The following is an 11,102-nucleotide window of genomic DNA, read 5'->3' on the forward strand; positions in this document are numbered from 1 at the left end:
AAATTATATCCAAAATTAGTGGTTTATACAGATAATTTATTTAAAATCGTCCCCGGTTACGTATGTAACCTTAGTTCCCTGAGAACAGGGAACGAGACGCTGCGTCAGCTGACGCAGCGCGAGTTCCCTTTCGAAAGGGAAATCTAACATATATAGTTTTTTTCATGTTAATGAGCTTATTGTTAATAAAGACATCTAGTATCCAATATAAAAAATAAAAAAATATACATTAGATGTGCTTTATCAAATGGAGAAAAAGGGAAAACCAGAAGCAACAACAACAACATCAAAATCATTATTCCTCTAAAAAAATCATGAATTATTTTTAAATATGTCTAAGAGAGAGGATCCTGGCTTCAATATTTTAAGAGTTAAGATGTGTTTAACTGATATTTTAAACCAGCTGTAAAATAAAGCATAGATTAGAGGATTCAGGCCTGAGTTAGCAAATATAGTCCATAATAGAAAAGTCACCATAGCAGAAGAGTTTAATGAAGTACTTGTTAAAGACAAGATATAGAATGGAATAAAGCAGAGTAGATAAGCTGTCACAATGATTCCTAATGTCAGAGCAGCTTTGCTCTCAGATTTCCTCCTCACTGAACCTTCAGTTACATGTTTTCCACCCTTCATCAGAGCATTTATAACTTTCACCTGCTGATATGCAACATAAAATATCCTCATATATAAAGCTATGATCACAGTCAAAGTAAACAAGAAAGAAAAGAACAGGTCAATGACTGTCCATGAAACATTTATTATTAAATAGCACTTTCCATAGCACATATCTATTCCTTGTGAACTTCCAAAATATTTGCCACTAACCACATAAGCAATATTGTAAGCAGAGGAGAAAAACCAGCAGAGGCAGATGCTTATTAAGGTTCTAGTTGTGGTTATTTTATGTGGGTACAGTAAAGGGTGACACACAGCCACATAATGATCAACAGCTATTAAAACTAAATGACAAATAGATGTTGAGAGGAGCAGAGTCATTATTAATATGAACAGGTCACACAAAATGTTTCCAAAGTACCAACACCTCTCAATCAACTTGATGGCATCCACAGGCATCACAATAAGTCCAATAAGCATGTCGGCCACAGCCAGAGAGAGAATAATCAGGTTGGTTGGAGTGTGAAGCTTCTTGAAGTGAGAGATGGAGATGATCACCAGCAGGTTCAGAAACACAGTCCATGCTGACAGCAATGAAAAAAACACATACATGATATTGTATTCATGTCTGGTGCGTTTTCCCTTGATACATGATGAGTTGATGGCAGGAAAGCAGTATTGAGTCTCATGATCCTCTGTCTCGGCCATGAGTGAGGAGTTTGTTGTGCTCTCCTTACTGTCCTTTCATTTATATGTTTGGATCAGATGGACCCATCCCATCTATCCCTTTAATGCTGCCTAGCAACAACGGAATTTTTTTAGTTTGAGAACCACTGCAAAGATTTGTACTCTAATACTGTACTGTAATAAATCCTGTATAATAATTGTCCTGTTCTGTATACACTCAAAGCTGATAGGGGCTCCCAGAAGTTATCCCAATTCCTTGATGACATCTGACGTTTGTCGAACATGACCGACTGAAAGGAAACTGCAGCATAGCCACTGATCAGAGTTTTTCTTGGGTCAAATATGGTCTTCGGTGGTGGCAGACAAACACGACCATCAACACACAATGGTACAAAGTATCATACCCACGTCAATTGTGAGCCTAGAAATGACAATAAATCCAAAATATAAGTATATAATCAGTTCCCTTTCGGGGAACTCGAGCTGCGTCGAAACGCTGTGAGAACGCCTCTGCGTTAATGCGTCGTGAAGCGCCTGTAGAACCATTCCATCGGAAAAAAGATCGATCGTCGGCGTGATGACGTCATCGACCGGAAGCTATAAAACGTCCGTGAAAACAAACAGGAACTAGCTTCTGAGCCTTCAGCAAGCGATCTGTGTGAACCTGTCTGTCTATTTGGTGTTTTTGTCTGTCTATTGAAGAGTTTTTCCACCCTTTTTGTTAAATATTTCATATGTATTAACAAAACAAAGAGAAAATAAAATAGATAGAGAATTATGGCGAGTGAAAGCAGTTTTAAGAGTTGTGTTCATCCCTGCCCACGTTACATCACGAGTGGGGATACACACTCTCTTTGTGTAGCCTGCTTGGGAGCGCAGCATGCCCAGGCAGCCCTCGAGGGGGCTGCTTGCGAGCACTGTGAGCGTATGCCACTGAGAACGCTGCGCTCCCGCCGGGCACTCTTTGAGAAGGGTGCCTCGGCTCGTGTTCCCCGCGGCTTTGGTCCCGCTGCCGCCGAGGCGGAGCGGAGGCTGCAGTCGTGGGGATCACAATTGGATGTTGCAGAGGGGTTAGAGACGGGCGCTGCCTTATCTCTGCCCTCACCTGCACCATCCAGCGGCTCTTCTCGGGGCATGGAAGCACGCATGGCGGTTTCTTCCCCCCCGAGAGAGTCGCCGGTGCTTCATCTGTCCAGCTCTGAGGAGGTGGACGTTGAAAGCATCGAGACTGAAGACTCGCCACTTCAGTCCACTGCATGCGAGGAGCTCGTTGAGGTTCTGACACGAGCGGTGGCCAGGCTTAACATCGACTGGCCAACCGAGAGATACGAGGCAGGAAGTAAACGTGCAAGTAAATTAGACGAGAGATTCCTGCCTTCTCGCGCTTCAGAGCCTCAGCGGCGGGGCTTGCCGTTCTTTCACGACTTGCACACTGAGGTGGCAAGATCGTGGAAGAGACCGGCATCATACCGCGTTTTCAGCCCACAGACTTCGGTCTATAGTAACATCGCTGGGCTGAAACAGTATGGGTATGGGGAGATGCCAAAGGTTGAAGAGACGCTCGCGAGCCATCTCTCGCCTTCCTCGGCATCATCCCTTAAAGCCCCGTCTTTGCCCACCAGACCTCTAAAAACAACGTCGGCGTTGGTGGGCAAAGCGTACTCGGCAGCGGGTCAGGCGGCTGCATGCCTGCACACTATGGCAATCGTGCAGGCATACCAGGCTGACCTGCTGAGGGATCTGGACAGTAGCGATGCAGTGGGGGGAGATATTATTACGGAACTTCGTTCTTCTGCCGATTTAGCTCTCCGGGCCACCAAGGAGACGGCCAGATGTGTGGGCCGCTCTATGGCAGCCCTGGTGGCCACGGAGAGGCACTTATGTTTGAACCCCACTGACATCAAAGAGAGGGAGAAAGCTTTTCTGCTGGATGCGCCGCTTTCTCCTGGAGGCCTCTTCGGTGACGCAGTCCATACTGTCACCGAGAGGTTCCAGGAGTCCAAAAAGCAAGCTGCGGCGCTCAAGCAGTTTCTCCCTCTCAGGGTCCAGGTCCCTGGGGCTGCTGCTGACATCAAGCAGCCCAAGCCGAGTACGAGCGCCTCGCACAGGGCAAAACAAAAACAGAGCGTCGCCACCCGAACTCCCCCTCAGCGCGGGGACGAGGGGCGGCGCTCTCAGACGAGGCCTTCGAGGGGCAGGGCTGATCTGAGGACAGTCCTGATCGCCAAGAAGGCCTCGTCGAAGCGTTCCTGACGCTAGAAGCGCCAGGACGCTGAGGGTGGTTCCCCCCGTAGGGAAACGGTGTTTACCCCTGCCTACGGTACCCGTTTTCCCTGCGGCACCCTTTGGGGGCCGCGCTGCCAACCCCGCCGCAATGCCGGGGCGCAGTCGGTCTCCGCGGGCCACCTGAGGGTGGGCCGCCCCCTCCTCGGAGGGCAGGAGAAACAAAAGGACGCTGAGGGTAGTCCCCTCCGAAGGGAAACGGTGTTTACCTCTGCCTACGGTACCCGTTGTCCTGCAGCGCCCTCTGGGGGCCGCGCGGCCAACCCCGCCGCAATGACGGGGCGCAGGCGGTCCCCGCGGGCCACTCGAGGGTGGTCCGCTCCCCCTTCGGGGGGCTCCCGAGCAGTCAAGTCAGTCGTTCCCTGACGGTCCGCCGCTTCAGGGCACTGTGCTTGTTGATCAAAGTACACCAGAGGCCAGCCTCGAGAGGCTGGTTCCCTTAGTAGATTCTCTAGACGAGTGGAAACGTCAATCGAATATATCTCATTGGGTCCTGCAGCGGTGTCCTACCTACAGAGGTGGGCCCGGAGCAGGCTCTGGTAATGGTACAGGAAGTACAGACACTCCTGCAAAAAGGGGCTATAGAGAGGGTTTCCCCTCCCAGCAGGGAGTCTGGGTTTTACAGCCGTTACTTCATCGTGCCAAAGAAGGATGGGGCTTACGCCCGACATTGGCTTCCTTTCGGTCTAGTACTGTCACCCCGCACATTTACCAAGTGTGTGGATGCAGAACTGGCGCCGTTGCGTCTACAGGGCATCCGCATACTGAGGTATATCGACGACTGGCTGATTCTAGTGAATACAGAGCAGATGGCGGTTCAGCATCGAGATGCTGTTCTCGCGCATATGTCGAAGTTGGGGTTGAGGCTGAACGCCAAGAAGAGTGTGCTTTCTCCGGCTTAGAGAACCACTTTTCTAGGTGTGAACTGGGACTCGGTAATAATGCGGGCGCAATTATCGCCAACACGCATAGCATCGATCCTGGCAGAAGTCAAAGAACAGAAGCTAGGCCGGGCCGTCACTGTGAAACAGTTCCAGAAACTGTTAGGTCTCATGGCAGCAGCGTCCAATGTAATACCTCTTGGCCTACTGTACATGAGGCCACTGCAGTGGTGGCTCAAAACAAAGAGATTCTCCCCGAGGGGAAATCCGCTCCGCACGATCACAGTCACGCGGCGATGCCTACGTGCTCTGGTCATGTGGGAAAACCCGGGGTTTCTATCTCAGGGTCCCGTGTTAGGGGCTCATGTTCGTCGCGTAACGCTAACGACAGATGCCTCTCTCACGGGCTGGGGGGGCGACCATGAGTGGTCGCTCATCCCAGGGTCTATGGCAGGAACATCAGCGGCACTGGCACGTAAATCGGCTAGAGATGCTCGCAGTGTTTCTTGCATTGAAACAGTTCCTGCCCGACCTCAGGGGCCACCATGTGCAGACAACACATCGGTGGTCGTCTATATATATCACCAGGGGGGTCTGAGGTCCCGTCCGTTGGACAAATTGGCACATCGGATCCTCCTGTGGGCCCAAGGGAAATTGCTGTCAGTCAGAGCAGTATATCCCGGGGGTCCTGAATCAGGAAGCAGACAGCCTGTCGAGGCAGGGGCCGAGGCCCGGGGAATGGAGACTCCACCCAGAAGTGGTGGAGCTCCTATGGAAGGTATTGGGAGCTATTTGCTTCGGCGGAGAGTTCTCACTGCCCGCAGGGGTTTCTCTGACCCATCCAGCCCCGCTGGTGTTGGATGCCATGGTACAGGGGTGGCCGAGGCCACCTCTGTACGCCTTCCCCCCGATTGTCTTGCTTCCAGGAGTTCTGGAGAGGGTACGCCGGGACGGGGCCCAGGTACTTCTAGTGGCTCCGTACTGGCCGACCCGAGTATGGTTTTCGGACCTGATATCTTTCCTGGAAGGCTCTCCGATGGAGATTCCGACCAGGAGGGATCTACTCTCTCAGGCGGGCGGGAGATTCCTGCACCCACGCCCAGAGATGTGGAAACTGTGGGCCTGGCCTCTGAGGGGGCTAGGCTCATAGAGGAAGGTCTCTCGGCCGAGGTTGTAGAGAGCATCCTTCACTCCAGAGCTCCGTCTACGAGGAAACTGTACGCTCTGAAAGGGAAGCTTTTCTCAGCATGGTGCAGAGAACGCCAGTGGGACCCAGTTAACTGCCCGGTTGGTACAGTGCTGGAGTTTCTGCAGGCAAGGTTCTCGGCAGGGTTGACCCCCTCCACAATAAAGGCGTACGTGGCGGCCTTGGGTGCCTTCCACGTCCCTTTGGGTGGAGTGTCTTGGGAAGACACCCTCTGATTACACGTTTCCTCCGTGGCACTTTAAGGTTGAGGCCTGTTATGCACTCGAGGGTCCCAGCATGGGACTTAGCCTGTGTTTTGCGGGGCTTGTCCGAGCCTCCGTTTGAACCCTTGGAGGAGGTGTCGGATAAGTTCCTCACCTCAGGACTATTCCTTTTGGCTATTTCATCTCTCAAAAGAATAAGAGATATTCAGTCCCTGTCTGTAGGGCCCTCATGTCTAGAGTTTGCGCCGGGGATTTCTACATCCCAGGCCGGGTTATGTCCCCAAGGTTCCTACGAGCCCACGGGGCCCCATTACTCTTCAAGCATTCTGTCCTCCTCCTTTCACGACGTCAGACCAGGAAGGATTAATCTGCTGTGCCCTGTTAGAGCACTAGATACTATGTCCACAGAGCTGCCCTGTGGAGGAAAACTGATCAGCTGTTTGTCTGTTTCGGGCCCCCTAAGAAGGGGCCCCAGTATCTAAGCAGAGGATGAGCAAGTGGGTGGTCGAGGCCATCTCACTTGCTTATGAGGCGGCCGGTTAGCAGTCTCCACTGGCTGTCCGGGCGCATTCAACCAGGGGTATGGCTGCTTCTAAAGCACTTTTGTCGGGGGCTTCCCTCCACGATATCTGTAACGCGGCCGGATGGTCGTCTCCTTTAACCTTCGTCAGGTTCTACGAACTAGACCTGGCATCTACTGTTGGGGCACAGGTACTCTCGTAACCGTGTGCGCTTCGGCTTCACACATACGAGACACTTGGTCCTATGGCGTTGTGGGTATAAGCGTTCTCACAGCGTTTCGACGCAGCTCGAGTTCCCCGAAAGGGAACGTCTCAGGTTACGTATGTAACCCTAGTTCCCTGAGGGAACGAGACGCTGCGTCACTTTGCCATACTCCCGGCGTGTCCGTGATCACTTACTTCAGGCTTTATCAGAAGTTAGTTCCTGTTTGTTTTCACGGACGTTTTATAGCTTCCGGTCGATGACGTCATCACGCCAACGATCGATCTTTTTTCCGATGGAATGGTTCTACAGGCGCTTCACGACGCATTAACGCAGAGGCGTTCTCACAGCGTTTCGACGCAGCGTCTCGTTCCCTCAGGGAACTAGGGTTACATACGTAACCTGAGACGTTTTTAATATTAACTTATCCTATTTATTTCAGATCAGATCAGACCATAAAACTAACTATTTTGCTTTTAAAAATCTGCATATGTAAAAAGTCTTAGATTTGATCAATGATAATATCTGATCAAAGATTAAATATTTGTTTAAATGTGTATGTGATAGCTGTCACAACACAAGAAAAAAAAAGAGACAGACGGGTAAGCATTTAGGATGTTTATTAAAGCAGAGTGTGATTGACAGCTGACTTGAAACAGTGCCTGCCGGTTAGAAATTTTAGCTGTGTTCGACATCAGCTGCGGCAGGATGCATCCGATCGGCGAGAGTAGCCGCGTGCAGGTTCAATGTTCAATGTTCAATTTATTTATAAAGCACATACTAATACAACAAAAGTTGACCACAGTGCTGTACAAGGGCCAAATACTACATAATTATACAATCACATTCAACTTCAATTTCATTACACCACCATAAATTAAAAATAAGAATAAAATAACATAGAAAAGCCCATAAGATAAAGCATAGACACCACTAGCACACACTCATGTATGATCGAATGCCAAAGCAAAAAAAAAAATGATTTCAACTGTCGTTTAAACTCCCTAAGACCGGAGCACTGTCGGATATAATGAGGTAACCCATTCCACAGCAAAGGACCAACGGCGGCAAAAGAGCGGTCTCCTTTCATTTTCCGGTACGTCCGCAGGACCTCTAAGAGATTTAATGACTCTTTGGTTTCTTTACCTGGATCAGATCGGCTATATATGTTGGAGCAGTACCATGTAAAGCTTTAAAAACAAATAATAAAAGCTTAAAATGCATCAGATGGCAGCCAATGTAATTCTCTTAGTACAGGGGTGATGTGCTCATTTTTCTGAGTACCTGTCAGAAGTCTTGCAGCTGCGTTTTGAACCAACTGTAATCTGTCTAAACTTGTTGAAGTCCTTTGTGTCACAGAAGAACCTGGAAAAGTTAATCTATGCTTTTATTTTCGCACGATTAGTCTTAAAAAAAAGAAACTAGTTTTAACGACTTTGTGTATCTGTTTTTCGAAATTTAATGCACTGTCACAAATTATACCTACATTTTTTACTTGATGCATCCGAAAAGGTGAATGTGCACCTAAGTCAATTTTGGATGTATCAAAGGACTCGGAAGGGTCAAATAAAACCAATTCTGTTTTTGTTTCATTTAAACATAAAACATTTTAATCTCGTCAAAACATTCTACGATTCTTTCTACAGCCAAAGAGACAGTAGGCTTTAACGGAAGGTAGGCCTACAGCTGGGTGTCGTCTGCATTATAATGAAAAGTAATACCGTATTTCCTCATGATTAGACCTAACGGAAGCATATACAGTGAAAAAATACTGGTGCTAAAACGGATCCTTGTGGAAGCATGATAGCAGTGCTGAAGTAGATGTAAATTCCCCCGTCTGTTTTCAGACCTAATCCATTCCATGCAATTTTCTCTAATCCCTACATAATTTTCTAGGTGTGATAGCAAAATGTTGTGGTCAATAGTAACAAACGCTGCTGATAGATCCAATAGTAAAAGTGCAGTCTTGGGGTGACCCCGAAAAGTCGAAGATTCGATGCATCGATATGCGGAGCCTGATTCGACCACCGATCTCACGGTCAAATCTTCGCGGTTAGGAAATGAGGATCATACCATTTTGGCAATATGGGGGTGCTCAATATTTTAAAGACATGTCGCGGCGCTGAGCTGAGATGAGCATCGGTGTGTGACCCCTTTAAGGGCGCCGAGCTTCGCACCGCGCCTTTAAAATTAGAACACGTTCAATGAGTGTACACCGGCGGCAGCATTCAGCGCCTGTCCGCGGCCACTCGGGAAGCTGTTTAAAATCCTGCTGCACCACAGAGCGCTTTCGTGCAGCTCATCTGTCAGTCAATTCAAAATTGAGCATGCGTGTATATAATGTGCGCATCAGGTGGCGGTGCGAGTGAGATCCTGAGGCGCCCGGGGCTGAGCTTCGCGTGCGTCTTCACCCGCTTTAGGCACAATCGGCTTCAAAACGTGCATTTAAACGCACTCAAAGTGTTCTTTTCCTCTCTAGGCAGGTATTTTTTTAGGTTTATTTATCAAAATGTTCTTTTATATATTTGTGTGATGTTCTGTATTTCGATCGCGGCTTTAACATGTTATGAGAGAACGGTTTATGAATGTTTATCCACCACATTACCTTTTAGGCTATTTAAACCTAAATAAGAAAGCCATTGTCAGTTCGTCTGTGAGTTGGCAGGCAGTTTTGTTCGCTTTATTAAAAGGGGTTGCCGTGTGCAGTGTGTAAAGGAAAATAAAAAGTTTTACCCTTCTGCTGACAGTGTCGTGCCCCTCCCAACCCATTCACACACACAGATGATTCGACTATCAGTCGACCATAGAGAGATTCGAACATTCTGATTCGATTGTCTAAATCCTTAGTCGAGGACAGCCCTAGTGCAGTCACATTACCCTGGTCATTAGCAATAAAAATGTAATTCAGTACTTTCAATAGAGCAGATTCTGTGCTATGTTGTTTTTTAAAACCTGACTGAAAGATTTCTATAGTATTATCATTGAGGAAGGATTCAAGCTGATTAAAAACTGTTTTCTCTGAAATATTTGCTAAAAAAAAGGAAGCTTAGAAACAGGTCTATAGTTACACAGCACACTCATGTCTAAGTTTTTTTTTTTTTTTTTTAACAAGGGATACTACAGCATGTTTACAATAAGTTGGAACAATTCCGGACTGTCGACTCTTATTAATTATAGTTAGTACAAATGGACCAATCAACTCTATGACTTACTTGAATAATGTTGTAGGAACAATATCTTGAGGGGAAGATCTTGTCTTAAGCTTACATATCTAAAAGCATATATTTAATGTGTGTATATCTTTAAATGTAGGTTGCAGCATGGCAAACCAATGGAAAAGGAATTAACAAAATGCGCTGGGGATCACCAAACCTGGACTGTGGAGTTCCCTTTCGAAAGGGAACTCGCGCTGCGTCAGCTGACGCTACGGGGAACGCCTTCAGCGTGACAGGTGTCTGAAATCGCTATCAAATCACAATCCTACTGACCGTCGGCAGCTGGTGATGTCATCACCGTGCGACCAGGAAGTATAAAAAGGCACCGTGCCAACATGACAACATCCTTTCGTCTTCAGGGACTGTTTTGTCTGGTTCGCTAGAAAGTCTTTCTAAAGTGGAATGAAGTGCACACGTAAATCCAAGGGAGCGTACAGGAAGTGCGCTGATCCGTGTCCCAGGTTTCTAAAGAGAGAAAACACGCCTGGGGACACGCACACCCTTTGTGTGCTCTGCCTGGGGGAAGAGCACGCACGGGAGGTTCTCGAGGGGGCTTCCTGCGCAAACTGCGAGCGTTTTCCGACTGAGGACGCTCCGCTCTCGCTTGGCCTTCTTCTCGGGGGAAGAAGAGCCAGCATTTGGGAGCGGTCCCGCTCATGCTGAGGCTGAGCGGCGCCGTTTGTCCTGGGGCTCCCAAATGGATCTGGCTCATCGTCTGGAGAACACAGTGCTCACGGACGATCAGCCAGGTCGCGAGAGCAGGCGGACGGAGGCAGACTCCTCCTCTTCGTCAGCCCGTGCTTTTCCAGTCGATCAGAGGATGGCTGTGGATGAGGAGGAAAATAAGGCTGAGGCCAAATCCTCCCAGCCATCCTGCCCCGTGTATGGGGAGCTGCTGGATGTGATGGCATAGCCGCCCAGCTCCGGGCGGCCATCGACACTAAGAGCTCCAGCCCTGCCATCGAAACCATTAAAGACGACTTCACGTCTTAATGGCAGGGCATACACATCGGCGGGTCAGGGGGCGGCGGCCTTGCACACAATGGCGGTGTTGCAGGCTTATCAAGCTGGCCTGCCGAGGGACCTCGATCGGGGGGAGGGCCTACCCCCTGATGCGATGGCTGAGTGGCGCACCACGGATCTCTCTCTCCGGGCGGCCAAACACATAGCAGTCGCCATCGGACAGTCGATGGCGGCTGTGGTCGCCACGGAGAGGCATCGGTGGCTAAACTTGGTGGACATCGGGGTGAAAGAAAAAGGCTTTTCTCCTCGATGCCCTGGTCTCGCC

General features: G+C 48.9%; 1 pseudogene; it reads right to left on the minus strand.

Annotated features, from left to right (window-relative positions):
• Nucleotides 1-312: 312 nt before the first annotated feature.
• Nucleotides 313-1,363, minus strand: LOC137062421 (trace amine-associated receptor 13c-like; annotated as a pseudogene).
• Between the last annotated feature and the right edge of the window lie 9,739 nt (nt 1,364-11,102).

Source organism: Pseudorasbora parva, chromosome 23 (assembly GCF_024679245.1).
Source record: "Pseudorasbora parva isolate DD20220531a chromosome 23, ASM2467924v1, whole genome shotgun sequence".
Lineage (NCBI taxonomy): Eukaryota > Metazoa > Chordata > Actinopteri > Cypriniformes > Gobionidae > Pseudorasbora > Pseudorasbora parva.